The following is a 23,059-nucleotide window of genomic DNA, read 5'->3' on the forward strand; positions in this document are numbered from 1 at the left end:
ATTTTTCTGATAAGTTTGGTCAATGAAATTTGTCCCTGGAATTGTTCCTCGGTTTTGCAGTTTTGGAGACGGCATTGACTTCCTAGATTACTCAGTGCAGCTTTTCATACCGAGGAGTGGTTTGGGGGCCACAGACAGCCTTCAGTGTTTTCTCTGGAGTAACATTTGGTGAATGCACTGAAACCGACCACAAACAACAACATCAACAGTAACAACAAAGCCAAGACCTGTTTCCTGTGTTTGAGAATGTTTTACATGTTTCTCTGTGTTTAAGATAAAGTCTTCCATCGACTAAAGTTTATGACGGTCAGATTACTGCCATCCACGCCATTAATGGACCTCAGGTCTGGCAACGGCTATGACCCTCCTGGCCCTTTGTAGGAGCCGCCAGTGTTCCTTCATGACTGACTGCCTCACTCTTTGGTTCTCAACTTTTCCCAGTTACGCTTGTGGGTCCCCTAAGGGAGTACCTACAGTTTGAAGTTCAGATACAAGCTAGGTGACCCCATGGCTTTGTCCCCTTGGAAGGGTGGCACACCACGGTGGCAGCACCTTTGGGACGCCAGTGACCTGATGACCTCCCATAAGGCTCTGCCCCCTAAAGGTCTCTGTCAGCTTCCCACAATGCCATTCTGACCACCAAACCTTTACCTGTGGACCTCGGGGGAACACTCACCTGAACAGTTGAATGGCTCGCCTAAGTCTAATTTCAGCTCAGTGGATTCCATGTGCAGAAGGGAAGCAAGCACACGCCACTCCTTAATTAACTCCCGGTAGCTTGTTCCAGATGCCTCACAGATAAGAGGTCGGACAGCTCAGGGTGAGCTCTTCTCTTTAAAGGCGTTTCCTCCGTGTCTTTCACCTAGACTCATTGAACCCAGTCAACCTGTAGTCTGTCACTGCTTCATCCCAAAGCATCAGGGCCTCTGGCATTTCAGCTGTGGTCGTCAGTGCCTGTGTTATGTGTCGGGTCTGCAGGCGTCCCTCAGCCTTGCAGGGACTGTCTCCTGCAGTCGTCTGTCTGATGTTCTAGGTGCTGAGGAAGCGGCAGAGAGCCAAAGTGCTGCCCTTGGAACCCAGGCAGGTGTGTCCCCGCTTCACCCCTGCATCTGCCGAGTATAGTAAGGGCTCAACCAACATTACGGAAAGGTTGGCTGCCTCTCATCGGGAATGTCTTTGTCCGGCTTCCTCACAGCCAGAACTCAGTGACTTCAAATCCCTTGTGAAGTGACCCATCCCTTCTGCCTATGAAACTCCATTGCCACTTAAGGCAAAGTGCAGCTCTCAGATCTTAAATGATTTAACAGAGAAAGCACTAAGCAGAATCCATCCACTACCAGGGGCAGGCACATTAAGCAGATTTGTGCGTTGGACTAAATTTCCCTTTATGGCCTGAGGTCTGAGCGGCGTGATGAACTGGTCCCTCACACTGGCTGTGGACACTCAGCTGCTGCTGGCCTAGCACAAATTCTGTAATTATCATTGAAGTTTATTAAAGTTGAAAGGTGATTAGAAGTGGATGTATATCTTCACTTCTCCCCAGAATTAAGCAGTAGAAGGTCTGGAGGTACCATGAGGCTATAACCTGCTTAGATTCCAGTGAACAACAAAAGGAAATTAAAGGTTCCTCTTATGAAGTAAATCCAAGGGGCTCAGACCTTCGTTAACCAAGCCCTGATGCCCCGTCCTTCTTCCGATGCTGCCCTCCAGTCTGTGGGCCATCTTTTCTCTTACTTAGCCGCTATTGCAGAGAATCTCAGACAAACCAGTGAGCAGCGAGGCTGTCAGGAGATTAGGCTCTGCAGGCCAGCCACCAGGGCTTTGGGGAGACTCCCAAAGCAATTCTTTGTTGTAGATTCCAGAATATACCACCCTCCCCATGGCTGCTCAGGGGTTTGTGCAGCAGATCTGTATTGGGCCTCATCTGCTCTTCAGATATTTAAACCTTCCCGTGAATCAGTGGGAAGGAAATTGACGTCGTAGCATGAAGATCAATGCACTTCTTCTTCTGGGGGATTATTTTCATGTAAGCTTGCTCCGAAGAGAAATGAATGATTCTGTGGTTTGTGAAAGGAATGTATGTATGGCAGTGTCGGGGGTGGGGGCGGGAGCGGGGCGGGGGTGGGCGTGGGCAAAGGGGGCAAAAGGTTTGGGCTGTGTAGGTTCCTTCCCCAGCTTAAGAAACCATACGTTCATTTCAGAGTCAGGATTGCCTTCCAGAGGCTAATTTGTGTGTATTTATCCTGTACATTCTGTTGTTCATTTGACATCGTAGTTGGTAATTCCAGTTTAATGCATACCATTCAGCCAGTCGCTCACCAGCCTGGCATTTATTTCCCTGTGTTCATCTCTTCCTCCCAGTCCTTTGGACTCCGCTCATTTGAAGTGTACCACTTTATTAAAATGTAATCGCTTGACCTGGGAGTTCGGCCGCTAGGCCACATTGTCAGGTGTAAATCGTTTGGGATTTTAGGCGCATGTGGTTCCTTTGTTGTTTTGTCACACGCATTAATTACTGTGCTGTCCCATCTTGACCTCAGGCTCTGAGCAAGGTGGGACTTAGAGATTTGAGGACGTTTACAAGGAAAATAATGTCCAACCAAATGTCCTCTGTGTGAGGATAGAATCCCCCCCCCCCCTCTCTCTCTCTCTCTCTCTCTCTCACACACACACACACACACACACACACACACACACACACACACACACCCCTCCACCTGAAAGGTGGAGCCTCTCTGTTCTGTTTTGACAGGAGAAAGACAGGCAGGTGAAGTGCTGTGGGTAGTATTTCACAGGCTCTCGGTGGAGATGAGACCAGCACTAAGCTACTGTGCACCTCTGCTAAGGTCATATTTTACCTGGAACACATATTAGATTTTTGGCGTTTGGTGTGAAATCCAAGAGACTAAATAAATAATAAACAGTTGTAAGAGAGGGACGGGGAAAATGTGCGTCATAGCACAGTGTTTGATGCTCCCAGGAGCCCTTGTCATTAGACACTTAATCTTCTCCGAATGAGCACAGATGTGTGGCTGTGTTTTCAAGTGGTCCCTGTAGCGCCTAGCATTTATGAGTCCTTAATAAATTTTTATCATAATTAATATCCCAAATGCATTGGGGGTTTCCCTGGGGGATGGTAGAACCAAGGCTCAGGAATCTGTGGGAATGATAAAGTATTGTTTTATGAGTTTCTATTTCCCTGCGCCTGAGGGTATCTTGATTTACTGGCTTGTGTTCAGTACCATGAGCCCCGTTCTGCGTGGGAGGGTTCACGGTCACCGAGTATGGAGCCAGGCCACCCTTTATTGCCTTAGCAGGGAGAAGTATGGCACTCAATTGGATAGAGCTGGGTGATGATCAAGATCCCTTGGCCATCTGGAAAGTGGGGACAGATTGACTCTTCCTTCAGGGTCAATGTCAGTCCAGAGGTATTGTGTGTAAAAGGCTAGGGACAGACTGCTGGTGAAGACAGCTGTTGTGATCCCTGTTCCACAGACAGACTGGGTCCCCTAGAATTAGCCCAGTGACTGACTGGTACCCCCAACAGTGTACATATTTCTTTCAGCTCTTTGCACAGAGGTTTACACAGTGCTGTCCAGGAGGAGCAGGGGCAGTGGTGGGAGGGAAAAGGTCAGCGTGGATTTTATCAAGGAATTGGCCACTGAGAGGAATCGTGGAGGACAGCCTTTGATGAGCAAGGCTAGTCTGGGAGAGTCCCCTAGGCATTAAAAAAAAATGTGGCAGTGAGTATATGTGGTTCTTTCTGATTGCTCTGGGGCTCAGCATCTGTCCTCATGAGCAAGGCATGCACAATATAAGCACAGGTCCTGAGCCTGAGCGGGGCGCTGGCTTTCATCACTTTGCCGAGATACATCTTTGGTTTTTAAAAAAAATTACTATTATTTTGTTTTATTATTATTTTAAGGCAGGGTCTTGTCCCAGAAGTCAGGTTGGTCTGAAACTCATAATCTTCTTGGCTCGGCATTCTGAGTGCTGGGATTACCAGTGAGTGCTATGCCTTATTATGCTTGTGGGTGTAGAACTGCAGTGGGCTTGTGTCAGACCACAGAGGTAACGGGGAGAGCAGAGATCAAGCACAGGCTTAGGCTTTAAAAGACTTTGGCAAATTAGAGTCGTGATCACAGGCTTATAGAATGGCATTCAGTAGTGACTAAAAGATTAGAAGTTTGATTCTTCCATTAAAATAAACAATAAAGCCTTTCTGGGTATAAGAATTCATAATGAACAGTTCCTGATGACTTAACCTGGAAGTAATCAGGCTCCTTTTTATGAACACAGTTAGGCACTGGTGACCTTAAGACCATTCTAAGATTTAGGTTTCCTAAACAACTATGATCTGTTATAGGCCCCCATGAAATAGCTGCCCTCTCTTGCTCATGTGCTATCTTACTGTGACAGATAACAGCTTTCAGCACACGTTTGCTTTGTGCGGGGCCGGGAGATAGGCATTCTCTTATATCACCTGACAATCTTGCAAGGCAGCTCTCTGTCCTCAGTTTTCTGCTCTTTTCTTTCTCTTTTGTTTGTTTGTTTGTTTGATTGTTTCTTCGAGACAGGTTTCTCTGTGTAACCGCTCTGGCTGTCCTGGAACTCACTTTGTAGACCAGGATGGCTTCAAACTCACAGAGATCCACCTGCCCACCTGCCTCTGCCTCTGAGTGCTGGCATTAAAAGTATCTGAGAGGGGGAGAGAGAGAAAGAGAGGAAGAGAGAGAGAGAGAGAGAGAGAGAGAGAGAGAGAGAGAGAGAGCGAGTTCTGGAAGTTTCAGTGATGGAAAGTATAAGAGAAAAGCATAAGCCCAGGTTACTGAAGTCCATGCTTACCCTGCTCATCTTCTGCTCACAGATGCAAATATGTCCATAAACACAAAATTAAACTGGCAGAGTGGTGTGTGCCATTTGTCACCATGCACAAATGTTGAAAACATACAGGAACATGACAGATTTTACAGATCTGTAATATACAGTGATGATACCAAATTTTTGGGGGAGTGGGAGATGTCAGATTCTCACAGTGGTGACTCTGAAAGGGAAAGGGAGGAATTGTACCTGTGACCTTTGTTGCTGGAGGTTGGAATTGGGGGTGGGGGCGTTCGTTCCAAGGCAAATATGGGAGAGTGTTAAAATAGGTCACAGGTAATTGTTAGTTCAGTTTCCTGCATTTGAAGTGCTTAAAATGATGAAAAGCAGAAAGAAAACCAGACCTAAATTATTGAGTAGAAAGCTTGGGCGGCGCTTAACATCGGAGGGAAAGAACTAGAACACTTGTGTTGCTAAAAAGTCCTTCTGCACCGGTGATGAAGCTGCCAGGCCTCTGGCCACCAGTGCTTCTGCAAGTCTGACATTGTTATAGCTCTATAAATCTAGGATGTCAGGAGAATCCTTACACACACACACACACACACACACACACACACACACACACCAAATCTCTCCTGCTTTTAAGCTACAGCCGTGCAGGTAGGATTGCAATGACTAATCCACTCAGAGGCAGTGTGACAACTTTTAGAGCCCCGAAGCCAACCCCGGCTGGTGCCTCCCCACCCCCGTGCCCAGTGTGTTCTGTGAAATGAAGACACATCTTTTCACATGGTTGCTGTGGTGTTTCATATGACACAGGCGATGCTGCGTACATAGTAGGTGTATACAGGTTGTGTCATTTGGCTTCTGGCTCAGTGCTATGAAGGGCTGTGTCCTGAGCATTTCTCATTGTGTGTCCATGTCCTGTATGGATCTGGAGACCCAGCATGGCTCTGGTCAGGCCACACTCCTCTTGCCTGCAGGCGGTAAGCGCCTGGCCATGCCTTTCCCTTTGCTGCCACCACAGAGAAGTCCGTATCTTTTGCCACGCTCAGCGCCTGGAAAGTCCCCTGCTTCTGACTGCTGCTTCTCCTCCTGCCTTGGTCCCTAGGCGGAAGCACATAATCCTCCTCCGTCCTTACCTGCCTCCTGCCCTCCTGCTCCTCCTCCATCCTTACCTGCCTCCTGTCCTCGGCCTTTACCCTTGCCTGGCCCTTGATAAAACCCAAGCAGCCACTGTTCATCAATGCCTAGTGGTAGATAATAGACAGTAAGTACCAATGTGGTCATTGCAGCCATGAGTCTGGGTGCCATGTGTACTCCTGGCTAATATCAGTCTCCACAGTGAGACAGCACTGTCCGACCCGGTGTGCCTGAGTTGCCAGTGTGTCAATGCATTCTTTTACAGAGCAGATTCTAAGGAGGTGGTGAGCCAGAGCAACAGAGATTTTTTTTTTTTTTAAGGCAATCCCCATCTGCTTTCAAAGTGCAGTGCAAACACTGTGTGTCTGGATGCATGACAACTGAGTTTACAGGTTGGGCCTATCTCCTAGCAGTAGTCTTGATGGTTTGGACTGCAGTCTTCTCTGTGGTCCAGCCTTTGTCCGCCTGTGCACAGCCTTGGGTTGGTCTCCTGCACTCCTGATTCATTACCCTAAGTTCTCCAAAGAGCTAGCTGCACAGCCCTCCAGTTATGGCTCCCTTTATGTCACCATTTGTTAGTAATTTATTCTTTTGAAACTGTCCTTTTTAATTCAAAAGCAATAATACTAGGTCTTTTAAAAATTCCTCTGACCCTTCCTTTAAAAATGAAGACTTTTAATATTAATATTTGAAAACAGCACATCAGCCAGTTTTCACCACTCAAAATAATTACTGTGACTATTTTAATGTGTTTCATTTCTGTCATTTTAAAAACAAAACTTATTTAAATAGTATGGGTACGTGCTCGTGGTAAGCTTCCCAAACATTCCAGGTAAGACAAATGCACACATTGCTCTGCCCACATCTTCCCTCTAGTGGCCGTCAGTAGAGGGGAGTGTTCACATGTTGCCCATTTAGTGTGCATCCTTCCAGAGAGGATGGGAGTTGTTTGGCAGCATCTGGTACAGAGGCCAGTGATGCTAGCAGACACTGCACAAGACACAGAAAGGAACTCCCCTCCTGCTTCCAAACAAGAGCTACCTGACCCAAAGCATTCCCGGCACCCCTGTTGCACGGCCTCCCACAGATCTTGTTACAGGCACACTCATGTGTGCACAAGTACTTCAGTTTTATGTCCTTTACATGTAAACAGCAGCCTTCTTTATGTCTTGGCTGCCTCTTGTGGCAGTACTTAAAGACGTGCAAACATGCAAATATATGTACACAACACATCTACATAGTCATGCCAGACTGAACTTCCCATATGCTATCTGACCAGCCCCGTGTGGTCCCACGACTTCCGATACTGTTAGCTCAGTGCATATTTCTGTGTGTTTCTCTAGTGGGCATGTTCGCAGTTCGAATTGCTGAGTTGCAAGGTATTACTTACGTAGAAATGACCCTGAGGTGTGTCTTTTAAATAAAAAGATTAGTGGAGCTGGAGAAATGACCATGAGGACTGGGTTTGGATCCCCAGCACCCATATAAAAGGCCTTGCATAGCAACACTCACCTGTAATTACAGTGCACAGTGGGGCTCGCTGGCCAGCTAGTGCAGCTAATTGGGGAGCACAGATTTGGTGAGAAACCTTGTCTAAAAACAAGGTGGGGAGTAATTGATAAAGATAGCCAATGTTGATCTCTGACCTACATACACACACCAGTTCAGGGACATGTGGGCAAGCCCATGAGAGCACAGCACAGACATGTGTGTGCGTGTGCACACACACACTCACACACTCACACACACTCACACACACACTCACACACACCACATACACATACCACACACTCACACACACACACCACACACACACTCACACTCTCACACACACCACATACACTCTCACACACACACACACACCACACACACTCACACTCTCACACACACCACATACACTCTCACACACACTCACACACACACCACACACATCACATATACACACACACCACACACTCACACACTCACACTCACACACACCACATACACTCTCACACACACTCACACACACACATACACACCAACACACTTATACATACACACACCACACACACTCACACACACTCACACACACTCACACACACCATACACACACTCACACACACTCACACACACACACACCTACACACACCATACACACTCACACATACCACACACATACACACACCACACACACTCACATACACACACCACCCATACTCACACACACACTCACACACCACACACACTCTCACACCACACACACTCACACACCACACACACACCACACACACACACCACATACACATACACCACACACTCACACTAACACACACATCACACACACACATACCACACACTCACATACACACACACATACCACACTCACACACATTAACACACACCACACACACACACACACACACACCACACAGACTGCAAGTGCAGGGTGTGCATGTACTTAACATCATGATAAGTCTCCAGTGGTTTACAAAGACCGTTTTTCTCAGCTGAACGTCACTCATGCACTCCCTGCCCATTTTGCCTCTGTCTGTGGCGGTGACCCAGTTTCACACAGCACATAGAGAGTATGGATGTTTTCTTCTGGTCTGGGCCTGACTGTGAACAAACCTCCGTTTGTGATGGCCTGTGCATTTCCCGCTGGGTCAGTACTGACGGTCAGGATTGGCTGCTTTGTGTGGTCGGGTACCACCTTCCCTCCACTCAGCCCTGTGAGTCTCGCACCTCCCTGGACTTTCTCATGAGCAAGAGCCAAAACGCACTGCAGGTGAAATTCTGGTGCTCGTATCAGCCAGCGTTGAATGCAGTGTCTTAAGTGAATGTGTGCGGGTCTCACAGTGTGGCTGTACTGCCATCATCTGACAGCTCCGTCATTTCCCCGTAGTCGCCAAGACAGTCATTGGTTGGCCACTCTCACAAGCTCTGAGCCACCATTGGCCCAGCATATCTTCACGGGCAGGATGGATGTGGGCTGAAGGTTTATGATCGGACGCTTTCCATCCTACTGGGACGCCTTGCCCAGCCTGCGTGTGAGGGCTTGTGTGTGGTCTTACTGCATCTTGTTCCGCCTTGTCTGGTCGATGTCCCCAAGAAGTGTGCTGCTTTCTGAAGGCAAATGGAGGAGCAGTGGCTATGAGGAAGAGGATGGAGAGGGAGGTAATGGGAGGCCTGGAGGCAGCGGGGTTACAATCAGGCTGTATTGTGTGAGAAAAGAATAATTTTTCTTTTAAAGACAGGGAAATACTGTCATGACAGTCTCCTATAACAATCCCCCTTCATGACAGTTGTCACCTGGGAAACACTGAGATTTCCCTAGGGGACATTTTTGGCGATATGACACAAGGGGGGGGGGGTTTGGTGGTGGTGGTGTAGGGGGAGGCACAGGACACAGCTCTGCAGCCAAGAATCCCCTGTCCAAAACATCAGCTCTAGGAAGAAAACCATCCCAAGCACATTTCCAGGACTTTGGGTTTGTTCTGTCAAGTGGCTTTGAGGCTTCGCGGGCTCCCTGGAGTGTATTTGAGCCACCGCACCCGTGTGCCTAAGCACTGCTCAGAATTCTTCTGTACACTTTGGTATTCGAAATGCGGAGTACTATCTTATTTTCTCTTCTGAATTTTTCCATATTTGGGGGTTTGAAAAATATCTTTGCTGAATTGCATGTTCCTGGTGCTTTACACGTGGTAGCTTTTTGTCTTCCTGACATCATTTTAACAGCTGTCTGGTTTCTAAACAAGTTTTTATTTTCATTTAATGAGTAGTACTTTCTTTCTTCATGATTCTCTTGTTTGTTTTGTTTTTCGAGGACAGGGTTTCTCGGTGTAGCCTTAGAACCTGTCCTGGAACTCACTCTGTAGACCAGGCTGACCTTGAACTCACAGTGATCCATTTGTCTCTGCCTCCCAAGTGCTAGGGTTTAAAGGTGTGCAGCACTAATGCCCAGCTTCTTTATGAGTCTTACAGCAAGTACTCTTAAAGAAGCTTTCGGCATTATCTGAAACAAATAAACCCATATTTAAACACGATCCAGCCCAGGGCTGATGGTATGGCTCAGCAGGTAAAGGTGCTTGTAACCCCAAACCTGAGTTTGATTCCTAGAACCCACATGATAGAACAGAACCCAGAAAGTTTCCCTCTGCTTCTTCACACTGTGGTATACAGGTGCTCTCACACACATATACCACACACACTAAGTAAATAAATGTTCTCTTTGAAAGTATAGCCAGAGGGTGAGTCGTGCCCGAGAGGAGGGATGGGGTGTGTGTTAAGGGAACGGGCCTGTGGCATCCGGCTGGTGGTGAGGTGGGAACCCCAACTGGACAGTGCTGGGGAAGGAAAGCCTTGCCTTCCCTTGACAACCGTGCTCTGATCCACATCTTCCACCCTGAACAAAAACCAGTGTAAATTGACCAAAGGTCTTAATGTAAAAACTGAATCTGCAGAGGAAAGCACAGGGGATGTATTTCAAGATACAGGCGAAGGCAAGGGTCCCCTGGATAAGACACAACACAGGAAGAGTCTATGGATGGGGCTCCATGAACTTAAAAATGTCTGCACAGAAAAGGAACCTAGCAGCAGAGTGAACAGACAGCTGGAGAATAGGGCGGGGAGATGGGTCTTTGCCAGCTGTACCTCACATAGAAGCTTGATATCCAGATGTAATAATAATAATAATAAAACCTGCAAAAACTAAACATCAAAAAACCAAGAGAGCACAACTTCAATTTGACAGTCAGTACGTGGCCCAAGGCGCCAAACACATCTCAAAAGAAAGTTCAAACGGCCAGTGACTATCTTTTAAAAGTGTTCAACATCCTTGTCATCAGGGTGAGCAAAGCAAAACTGCTTTGCGATTCTGTCTCATCCCGGGCAGAATGCTGACAAGGATGTGGGAGAGAACATGTACTCATTCATGAAAGGATTGTGGACTCAAAGCGGTCACCGTGGGAATGGGGGTGGGGTCCTCAACACACTAAAATAGAGCCCCCATGTAAGGCAGGTCTACCACCATGCCAGCCTCGACTTTGCCACGGCAGCAGGCTGATGTGAAGAGTCCCCACCAATGGGAGCAGTGCGTCAGCCTAGACTGCCAGGGCAGCGGCCAATCCCTGAAAGCAGCCGGCATTCGCGGAGTGGGCTACTTTTAGATCGAAGCGGGCATTGTTATGCAGAGAATTAAGAATCCAGTGGTGACTACATCTCCCACACTCTTACTCCAAGCCCTTGAAGTACGTCCGTGACATACCCCAGCTGACTTAATCGATGAATTTCTCTCAAGTACCCATCATGTGTTAAATGTCCCATTCATTCTGGTTCTCTCTGATGGTACTTGTGAGGAGTCTGAGGGCTACTGTTCATCTCACGAAGCATACCAGGGGAATTATAGCCCACTTGCATACTCTGCGAGGGAGACTTTGGTCCTGGAGAGATGGCTCAGTGATTAGGAGCACATACAGCTCAGCAGGGAACCCAAGTTCATTATCCAGCACCCAAGTATCCATGTTGGGTGACTCACACCTGCCTGTAAGTTCACCTCCTGGATTCCGTGGGCACTGTTTTCACACATGAACAAACCTCCAAGACACACACACGCTCACACAGACAAAATACAAAATAAATCTTTTTTTTATTATTAAAGAAAGAAACTAGCATACAGGGTAGACATGGATGTCTCTTCCCTTTAGTTGTTAGTTTAGTAAATTTAAGTTAATCAAACAAAAAATTAGGTTTAAAAATAATCGAAGGGTTGTTTTTTATTTGTTTGCTTTGTGTTTTGTTGTTGTTTTAAGTATTTAAGGACTGGAAAGATGCCTCCTCAGTTAAGAGCACATGTGATTCCTGCAAAAAGACCCAGGTCCAGTTCTCAGTAGCTTACAATTATCCATAACTCTGGTTGCAGGGGAGTCAGTGTGTCCTCCCGACCTCTGTGGACACCAGACATGCACAAAGTACACGTGCATTCATGCAGGCAAATCACTCGTGCACATAAAATAAATAGATATAAAGATTTTTTTTCCTTCAGAGAATCCTGTAAATACAACCAAGACTCTGTTCCTTATACACGAAGTCGCAGTTCCCACATCTTCACATTTGCGGCAGCCCCCCTGCCCCCATGGGTCCTTCCTTTTCCAGCCTTTATTTTGTTCCCTCCGAGACATGGGCGATTACGTGACTCTGCCATGCTCACAGCCCAGCTGTCCTCATATTAGCACTCCTACTCGCTTAGCACATCCCTGCGGCCAGGTGCTTATCACCCGCCCATTTCCCCTCAATTCCTCCCTCCATCCCTCTTTCCTCCCTCTCTCCCTCCCTCCCCTTCTTCTGAACTATAAATGAGGTAAAATACACCCTGGGTGTGATCAGGATGACCCAGTACAGACTCATGGCAGGAGATGTGTTCCTGTCTTGGGAGCTGGAGTGGAGCAGGGCTGCACCCATTCACCCGGATGGATGGAAGCTGTCAGTCACTTCCCTCCCTCCCACCTGGCCTCACCCCTTCCTGTCCAGCCATTGCCTCCCCTTTTCCCTTCACTGACCCAGAGCAAGATACCCAACTCCCTTTAAGAGTGTTTCAGAAGGAGACCCCCGAGGCGTCCATAAAATTGTGTTTTCTCACAGTGCCTGTTTAATACTGTGGTACATTGAGTGGAACCTTCTGAAGTGGACCCTGCCATTGTAGGAGCTGACCCAGTTCTGTGGAACCCTAAGAGCTCACCCTTGTCAAGCTGCACATAAGTACTCTTGAATTCATTGCCTGGGATGCTGGTTGGAAGCCATCTGTGGACGCCCCTCCATGGAGTTACAGCTGTGGCTGTGATTCGGTGACTGGACTGGGGCAGCTTTCTGGGAGCTGTCAGGCACATGAGGTGTGTGGGCCAGGCCTGGATCAGACATGCTCAACATCTGTAGATGACATGCAAAGACTACTACACCAGACATGCTCCACATCTGTATATAACACTACAGAGAACACTACACAAATGTGCATCTCAAGCCTGTCGGTGATGGTGCACACCTTCAATCCCAGGGAGGTAGAGGCACGCAGATCTGAGTTGGAGGCCAGCCTGGTCTACAGAGTGAGTTCCAGGACAGCCAGGGCTATCACACAGAGAAACCGGTAATGATGATGATGATGGTGATGATGATGATGATGGTGATGATGATGATGATGGTGATGATGATGATGGTGATGATGATGATGGTGATGATGATGATGATGGTGATGATGATGATGATGGTGATGATGATGATGATGGTGATGATGATGATGATGGTGATGATGATGATGATGGTGATGATGATGATGATGGTGATGATGATGATGATGGTGATGATGATGATGATGGTGATGATGATGATGATGGTGATGATAATGGTGATGGTGATAATGTGCATCTCATCTCAGTTCATGCCTGTGGACAGGCCAACTGACCGGGAAGACTTCCAAATGTAATTTTTATATCATCTAGGCCGAGGGATTAAGTTGCTCTGAAACCATGCAGTAGGATTATTGTAGGTGGTGCTATAGAAGTCTCCACCTTAATAAAACTCTCGAGTCTGTGTCCAGTCTGTGATACAGTGTGAATACCTGTCTGCTAAGCCACTCTAAGCACTTCACTCTGCTTGTCCCTTGTGTGGGGTAGTTTGCCAACAGGTCTTGACTTTAGACCCTTGCCTTGTCTTTTCTTAGTTATTTCACTTTGTACCCGTTAATTAATGCTTTTCTTCTTCTTGAAAAGTGGGGCTAAACATTTCTACCTTGTGATGAGCCCTGTGGAGATCTGAGACAATCACAATGGGACACCTGAAGTTCTATCGCTTGCTGGCCCCAAGGGGCAAGCTTTCCTGCATGTTTTCCTGTCTGGGTCAGGATGGGCCTCATTCGGTAAGGAGGATGACTGTGCGTGCTTGTTTAATTTCACCCTCCTGCCCTCTTTCCTGCTGCACATTGAAAAGTTCTTGTAATCGGTGACATCCCCCATTTCTGAAGCGTAGTCTGCATAGCTCTCACACTCTCAGGCTCTGCTACTTAGGAACTAGTATAAGAAAAGGAGTACTGTCTGTCACTACATTAACACCGGCAAGGCTGCTGTGGTAACTGTATTCTCTGATCATTGCATGCTCACATGCACTAAACAAAGGCCAAAGGGAGTAGATTTCAAAGATTTAACAGGAGTGCAACCAGCTGGGTGAGGAGCAGCAGCCAGAAGAGCAAGGAGAGTAACGAGAGGCCGCGAGTCCTGCCCAAACAGAGCAGCTGCTTCTAGCCACGGGGAATGCAAGCATGGGCTGACTTCTGCTTGAGAAGTGGAGTTGGAGGTTGCTGGTGTGGCAGAACTGATTATGGTGGCATTCTTACCGAGGAGGATGGGTGGTGTCTTTGTACACCCTCATAGAGACACACGGTCCATGGCTTTGATGCCTCATTCCACTCCGTTTCATGGGAGGCCTCCTTTGCCATGCCCCATTTTTTACACTGTTAAATTAAAAATACTAGTGACTTTTAGGCCAGCTAGGTCTACAGAGTGAGACCCTGCCTCAGAGAGAGAGAGAGAGAATAAGAGAGAGAGAGAGAGATAGACCCTTTTTATGATAGAAAATTTATCTAACAAATATAACCTGTTTAATGATATTATACACATTTTATGGTAAGCTAAAATAAAACAAGTTTAGAATCTAAACTAAAATTTTAATTTTCCTTTATTGGACATATACGTGTTCAACTTTCAGACCTTTGTACAGTATATTATTTCTCTGGAGATTCAAAAAGATGAATGTATGTGCTTGTATGCCAAATAATTCCTGTGCCAAAGGGATGATGACAAATGTCATTTTTATCGGTGTTTAGTGCACATAACAATTCACAGTAATGGAACACACCCTGTGTGCCAGGCACAGTTCCAAACTCTTTAAATGTGTGGTCATCATTGTCCCCTGAAGTGGCTGTCCTTCCCCTACCTCGTATGTAAGGAACTAGAGTGAGCTTTGTAGGGGAATGAGTCCTGCAGGGACAAGGCTGGGAGCTAGGAAGCACACTGATGGACGCCCATCCTAGATGACTAAGCTGACAGAATCAGCAGTGGTTTAAAAAGCTTGATTGAGAGTGCCGACGTTTACCTTTGCATTTGACACTGACTAGCCCTGAGGAATTCGGAGAATGAAACAATGCATTTTAAACTCATCATTAAAAATGAAGTGGACAGGAATTAACTCTAGATGGACTTAGTGTATAAATGGTCAGCATTGAAATAAAAATCACTAAATAAAAACTTTCCCGGGGCTGGCCACAGATGCTGAGCTTGTTGGGGCTGCTGAGTGCAGCGGCTGCCGAATGATGAGGAAGTGGAAGAGACCAGCTTGTGATTGGTTGCTGGAGGAGTGTGTGTAGGTCATGGAAGAGTCTGTCAGTGAAGGCCATGGAGACTTGGGGTGCGTGGCTGGGAGGAGGCACTGCTAACCACGGTGGGGCACTCTACCCACATCTAAGGGCATCGAGGCTTCCCTCGGCAGGTGTTTTTCAGAGTACTCTGAAGCGCCCCGTGGGAAGGAGAACTCTGCCTGAGCAGTGGTGCCTCACGTGGCTCTATTTTGAGGTGGCAGTCTTGGCACATTGCCCTCCTAAATAGCTGGGACCATAGAGGTGTGCGTCAAAGGCTGTGCCTTCTGTCGCTCAGATGCCATGTTGAAGTTAGTAGGGCTACGTGGTTAGGTGACGCTTGAAGCCAGTAGCCTGGGTGATGTATGAACACAAAGCCGCCTTCAGCTCTAAAACCCACTTGCCTCTCCTGCTGGAAGCTGGGATTGGAACCGCCATTCCACACAGGGGAAGAGGATGAGATGATCTGCTAGACTGAGTGACACAACAGAGAACTGAGGTTACCATCTTAGCTCCTGAACATCCGGAAGCTGTGTGTGTCAGAGGGCCTCAGCAACCACTACACCCTGGCCTGTCTAGTGGGAGGGTGCAGTAACATCCCTTTCCGGATGGGAGTCCAAGTTCTCAGTTGTTTAATTCCAAAACATCTCTCTGGGTCCTCAAGGGTCCTTTTTCCACCCAATTTAAAAGTTATCCTCTAGCATCTGCACACAAGCTGTCCCTTGCTGGGACACTTGATGCACACGTGTGTTTTCCATCTGTCTTCCTCCACATTCCTCCTTGGATCCCATCCTGCCAAACCCAGGCTTTTATGATTCAGTGTAAATGCTGCCTTCTGAGGTGATCTGTTACATTCCAACCCCCTTCGGAACAGTGTTTTATAGTCACTGAAATGACCACAAATGCAGGGTGTCTGGAAGTGATGGCATGGAACTAAAACAACATCATGGTAGAGTGAGCTCTGTCGTGGGAAGCGCCTCTGAGACAAGGCCATCTCCTGGTGCTTTACCCGCCCAACTCTCCTTGAACAGCCGCCTCAGCTCCAGGTGTGGCTGAAGAGCTACAGAGAGTGCAGGCTGTGAGGTCCTCCTAGGTTGTAGCCTGCTCACTAGGGTGCTCTGGGCAATGCTGACTAGCCACCAGAAGTTTCTCTCTGCTGTTCAGAAGTTGTCGGCTCTCAGCGGCTGCATCGTGGCATGGCATTGACGGTACACGGCACCGATGATGCCGACGTATTACACCAAGTTTACACAGGGCATCAAGTTTTCTAAAAAATGAAGTCATTGTAAATTCTGGCAGTTTTCTGGTGTAATTAAAATGTCCAACAGGAAACCCCTGGGAAACCAGATGCAGTTTTACTATTTCTAGAGCCGACGGTGGTAGTGTTTCTTGCCAGCTTTCGTATCTTATGACCTATAAATTGCTCTTAATAGCTAATCTGTCATCCGGGCTTCTCACACCAGAAAGCTTGTTTCCTTATTAATCTGTTCATTTGCATCTGCAAAGGACATTTACAAATCCTCCGTTTGAAAACATTGCCGTATAATGCCGGCCATTATAAATAATTCATCACCTGTGATGGAAGCTCTTGTGCCTAGGTAATAGATCTTTGTGACATTATATTATTCTTCCAACCCTAATATAATTTGGATAAAAATAATTTTTATGAAAGTCCTCTGGCTGCCGGGTTACCATGGAGAACCCGTAACTGTTACTAATGACTCCGTAAGCCCCCGGAATATAGACTCAAACTAGCTATTGTATCACACTAGAAAGGCATTCAACTCTGCATACTGTTTATGCAGTAATTGTGTAATATTCCTTCAAGCTGAGGTTTAGAGTTTGGGACACTCTGGTTGCACAGCTATGAACAGCCCCGACACCAGTCACGGAACATGGGCACTATGGAAATGACTTTTGAGCCTCACATGCCTCCCCACTTATGTGGTGCAGTTAAGCTTCCTCTCTCTGTGGCCGTTGGTTCACAGTCCTCCGAGACCCCTCTAGGAAGTGTTTCCCCACTTAGACCCTCAGGTTTTAAAGGCTTTTGTTTGTGTTTCATTCATTTGTGTACTTTGAGCCAAGAAGCATCTGTAGAAGCAGGAATGGGATGTGAAAGGAGCATCGGGCTTAATGAGGGGATTGGGGTCAGCTCACAGTGAGGCCAGGCAGAGTGTACACACTCTTGCATTCCATCTGGCTACTACCAGGAAAACTTGTGGTCTGACCATCAGCCTCCCAGTGGCACAAAGAGGCTATGTGTGGTGTCACTAGATGGACTCTTTAGAACAAAGCCACACATACCTGTTTGCAGAAGCACTGAATTCTGAACACACACACACACACACACACACACACACACATATATTTTTTTTTGCCACGGAGTTGTCGTTGTCATTGGTGGTGTCACGGGCACTGACAGGGTGAGGAGATGCCTGCAGTTTTTGTCCAAGTGTCTTTTGTGGTCAATGAGTAAACATTTCGGGAGCCCTTGACCATCATCCACTCTTGATGAGAATTGCTTTGTCAGCTCAGGCGCTCAAGCTGTAATACACTCATTAAATGAGTGTCTGGGTAGCTCTGGGTTCCTGGAGAAGCCTGGTTGATCTTTGCACCCAGACACACCCAAGGCTGTCAAGATTGGCTAACACCGACTTGGGCGCCGCCTCTTCTCGAATGTCGTTTTCTTATGGAATGGACTAAAGCTCCCCTGCAGAAGCATGTGTCTGGCACATGAGTGTGCCACTAGACAGCTAGCCTTCTCAGTTGACTCTCAGGAGGATGCCTCTTGGAGAGTGAAGTTACTGCTTTATGCTCCGCGGAGCCTTAGTCAGGACTGACGGGTTGTGCAGTAATAACAACCAATTCCTCTGTCTCGGTGCCTTAAAGCGGAGCTTGACTTCTCGTGCCCACTCTGTGTTCATTACAGACCAGCCAGGGCTCTTGCACACAGAGACACATGCAGATCAGTTTAGATGGGACCGTCTGTAGCAACAGAGGAGAAGGATGTGGTGACTGTGTGCTCTTACCAGCGCCTACTGTTTCCCAGGAAACAATCACCTTGATTAGCTGAGGCTGGCTTCACACAGGCGGAAAAGAGAGAGGTCCTGACAACTGCTTTCTGTTAGTGCTTACACTGTACCGAACCACTGCAGGTGCCGTTTCTGATAGCTTTATTCTCTGTATCTTCACGGCTCCCCCTCCCTCTAATTCACATATAAATAATTTTTCAACTGATGGCCTTCTTTCAGAGCAGAAAATTGGGGAAATAGAGTTCTCCACAGTCACCTCCCATCTGCTCCTCACAAACGATGAGCCAGCGTTGATGTATTGTTTACTAAAGTTGACATTTACAGTAGGATTCATTCTGTGTTACAAACGTAAATGTCACATATCTGCTATTGTGTTGTGCAGAACGCTTCCAGTGCCCTAAAATCCCCATGCTCCACCTGATAATGCTCCCCACTCATGGTCCCCTGCAACGTCTTCACCCCGAAGCTTGCCCGGTCCTGATGAATGCAGAAAGAAGACATTTCAGGCCGGATACTTTTACCAATATACACGTCTATGGTTTCATCTGTGTCCTTTTTTGTGGCTTGATAGACAAACAGTTTAGCCTCATACTGCCTCGTAAATACCACAGTTTAACCATTAACTGTTTGAAAGTCTTTGGCTGTGTTGCTGTGGCTTGGAGGTAAGGTCTTGCTGTATGGATTGGGCTGAAATCAAGCTTTTAATTCTCCTGTGCCATCGACTTAAGTGCTGGGATCACGGGGATCCCATCTGGGAGGTTGTAGACCTTGAGAAAATGGAGCCTGCCAGAAAGAAGTGGGTCCCTGGGAATGGACGTTAAGGTATGACAGTCTGACTCCACTTTCTGTTTGCTCTCTGCTTCCTGACTCCAGATCCAGGGTGCCCTCGCTGTGCTGTCTTCCCTCGGGCCATATATATATATCTCCTGGGACCTCAAGCCAAAATAAATCCTTCCTCCCTTCAACGCATGTGTCAGGTTTCTTTAGTCATAGACAGCAAAGGGACAAGTAACCAAGCCTACCCCTAAATAACGGTCTGTTAGGCAGATGCTTGCAGAGCCGTGAGCTGAGGACTGCGCTGCCTTCTGCATTTGAAGGTATGGTGCCGCCTGCCGTCAGGGGTCTAACTACGCTTGCTTGTGTTGTCTTTTTCGTTGTGCTGACAGAATTTTGTGTTCTGTTTCTTGGTCGCCTTTTACCACATTTCTGAATGGCCAAAGCTGAGTCTGTTGGAGTAGGATCTGTAAGCCCTTACCTGGGCCGTCCGAGCTCTCACAGGGGAGGAACCCAGGCTCATTAGAGTTCTGTAGTTCACTTTGCCCCACAGCCTGACGTGCGAATCACCGTATATCTGAATCCAGAGCCCGTCTGTGTTTCTGTGTTCCTTGGCTGGTCTTTGGGTATTCAACATAGGATCCAGGGTTTATGAGCACCGAGCTGGCAGGGAGTACATCATACATGGGTAGTAAAAGGGGAAATCAATATTTCTGCTACTAACTGCAAATACAGTCCCCATCTCCCCAAGTACATGCACTTAATCAATTGGCAATCACACTGAATATTCCTCAGGTAACAGTGCAAAATATAACCACTATGAAAAATACGCACGCAGTAAGGGAAAACACACGCCAGACGGGAGGGAAGCATGTACACCCTCAGGACCTTGTTTAATGTCATGTCATCAGCGTGGTTCTGGCTTAAATCTTATTTTATTTCTGAAACCCAAACCCTTGAAGATGGGTTGCCGTGTGGAGAAATGTCCGGCCCTAACCCAGGCCTCACGAAGCTTGGCGGGGTGGCGAGGTGGTCAGCCCCAGTGCCTGAGCCTACAGCCGGGAGCTGTGCTTTGGCAAGAACACGGCTCATTTCTATCTTGTAGAAACAGAAAACCATTGTATTCTTCTGCTCAGATAGATTACTAGCAATGTTCTCTGTGTGCATTTTAGTGTTCAATACAGATGTCCCCAGATGTGTCCTCTGTGGGAAGCAGCTGTGGTTTTCCTGGCACGGAAACTCCAGTGAGACCAGCAGACAAAGGCAGCGTGAGCCTCATTGCAAACACAGTGTCTGTGTGTGTGCAGTGGGCCTGGGATTCCCCGTCCACTGGGGGGGGGTCTTCATATCCCCCTTAATAACCTGAAACCATTTCAGGTTCACCCTTACTCTCCAGGAGTACGAACAATGACAAATGATTAATTTCAAACACACTTAGCTGGTAAATACCATCACACGTTATTTGCCCAGGGGCTGTAAAACATTAGATTTTATTTCCTGTGAAACTGATAGGAATATAGATGTTCAGCCATTCAGTGGCTGCCTGGTAAGAGCCCAGCTCAAGTGGCTTGGGGTCATCAGCACCCACGCATCCTGGCTGTGAGTTTACAGAGCGCCATACCATTGCACCACACCACGACCACGGTGCTGTCAGACATGGTCAGACCGGATGCCAGCCCAGCCCTTCCAAGTGTGTGCACTGTTGTTCTTAGCACCAATCTATAAACACAGAACACGTGTGAAGTTACTCTGATGCTCAACCCTGTTCCATCTTGTCCCGTGCCGAGTCCACCCCTGGCTTCAGAAGCTAAGATGCGTGCTCTGCCATCATGGAGTCTTTCCGGGAGATGTGAGGGCGTAGGACACCTGCTTGAGAGCTCTGCAGAGCGAAGGGGAGGAAGGCAGGAAAGGGCCAATGCCCCAGCGTTCTCCACGCACCGTGGGAGGGAGGTGCATGGTAGTGAGGCAGCTCCTGTGCCTTCCTGGCATTTAGAGAAATGAAGACTCACGCAAGATCTCCAAGCTGTCATCTGGAGTTGCCATAAACCAGAAATTTCCAAGCACAGTGACACCTGGGGTGCTGTGCCTGCCTGAGTCTTATAAATCTGTCTGCTACACTGTTCAAGGGCTCATTGCCTCCAACCAGATCTGCTCCGTGAAGCTAGCTAGTGAATTATTTACGGCTTACACATTTGACAGGGGCTTGGGGCTACATTTGAAAACACTCAGCTCCCAGCTTGTTGCTGTGGAAGTTAGAAATGTCTGTCCGGAAACCAAGGCTCAGAGCTGTTCAGTTGCTGCAAGTCTCAGTGTAAGGGTACCCAAATAGCTGAGCTCAGTGTGTCTGGTCCTTAGCTGCCCGGCTTCCCAGAGAAGGACCTATGCATCCTACCAAAAGCAGGGCGGGTTGTAGTAGGTGGTGGTCTAGACTGTGGCCTCCCTAGTGAGGCTTAGTTGGAATAGGAGCCACACGGAGGGAGGGATGGAAAAAGCACCACGTGGAGAAGACGTGGAGAAGGGAAGCTGCCCAGGCCAGGTTGAGTGCTGGTGGCGTATGAGCCACAGAGAGCCGTGGCACCCCACCCTCCGTCCCCGAGACTCAGAGTGAGGACCTGAGGCCAGCACTGTTTAGCGGCATCATCACTGCCTCAGCCAGGGTCCCACTGGTACAGCATCTGTCCTCACTACTTGGGCAAGAACAAAAGTGCCAATTTATAAGTATCTGTTTCCTCTCTGATTTCTACGTGTGTGTGTGTGTGTGTGTGTGTGTGTGTGTGTGTGTGTGTGTGTTGATAAAAGCAACTTAATGTAGTTCACTTTGCAGACACACCAGGCAGAGGCACTGTGTAAATGGTCTCAGCCCCTTTTAGCAAGAACCGCTACCTCACAGGGTAAATAGAGCAAGCTCTCTGAAATATTAATAAAAGCCCCTGGAAGGGCACAGAGGGACTCGCCTGAGAAAGGACGACCCTCCTCTTCAGGGACAGCTCGGTCTCATTGTTCCTCTCTAGCCGGAGGCCCCTGTGACCAACACGACCTGTGTACTTCCGGGTCACATGTTTCACACGTTCCTATTAGAGGCAGAAGCAGCACGAAGAAAGGGGCGCGCACGCCAAATGGCTGCAGGCATGTGACAAAGGAGAGGCAGGAGGCAAGCTTCCAAGTGTCAGAATAAAGGGAAGGGAAAGCCTAGTGTCGCCTCCCTTTTCATATCTCTACACAAAGGACTTCAGAACCGAGCACTAGAGTCTAAGACCGATGCACTTGGTAGGGGCCGGAAAGCATGTGGACTTTTTCCTTTGATTTGCTGCTTGTTTTGTGCCTTTGCATAGTGCTCTACTGGCTTAGAGTCATTTTCACTAAGACCTGTAAAATTCAAATCTTTATTCTTTTTCCCATGCTGGGGATTGAACTCAGGACTCTGCATGTGCTGTTGGCAAGTGCTCTACTGCCGGGCCGGGCCAGGGAGCGCCGGGCCGCACTGGGCACTGGACCATCAGTCTCATTAGGACCTTGAAGATGCACAGAGTCTATGATACAGACGGTGTGTGGGGTCCCGGCAGGGCAGCCAGGACTCCACGTGAGCAGCTGAGCAGCAGCAGGGATGTGGCCAGTCAGGCGGGGGCTGCCCGGGTCTGAGGGTTAGCGGGGGCCCCACCCGAAGTTTCTCCTTTGATTCTAGTTCAGGTCTAAGCCACAGGTCACTCATGGGAGCGGGATAAGTCATGGTGGAAAGCAGCCCCTGGAACATGTGCCTCTGGCTCTGGGAGAGAGATGCATGGGGCACAGAGCCGCTCTGGGCACAGAGCTACACGCTCGGGGAATAGAGCCGTGCCATGGCCCTCCAGAGCCCTGTGCTTGTCATGAGATTCCTCCGACATTGTCTCCCATCACAGAAGCCAGTGGGCACTAA

At 48.0% G+C, this 23,059-nt stretch overlaps 1 protein-coding gene across 4 annotated transcripts in view; it reads left to right on the forward strand.

The window, feature by feature from the left end:
* The window catches only part of Ttc28 (tetratricopeptide repeat domain 28), a 368,181-nt gene that overhangs the window by 253,657 nt on the left and 91,465 nt on the right, over positions 1 to 23,059 (forward strand). The gene's annotated exons all lie outside the window — the stretch shown is intronic.

This window comes from Phodopus roborovskii, unplaced genomic scaffold (genome assembly GCF_943737965.1).
Source record: "Phodopus roborovskii unplaced genomic scaffold, PHOROB, whole genome shotgun sequence".
In the NCBI taxonomy this organism is placed as follows: domain Eukaryota; kingdom Metazoa; phylum Chordata; class Mammalia; order Rodentia; family Cricetidae; genus Phodopus; species Phodopus roborovskii.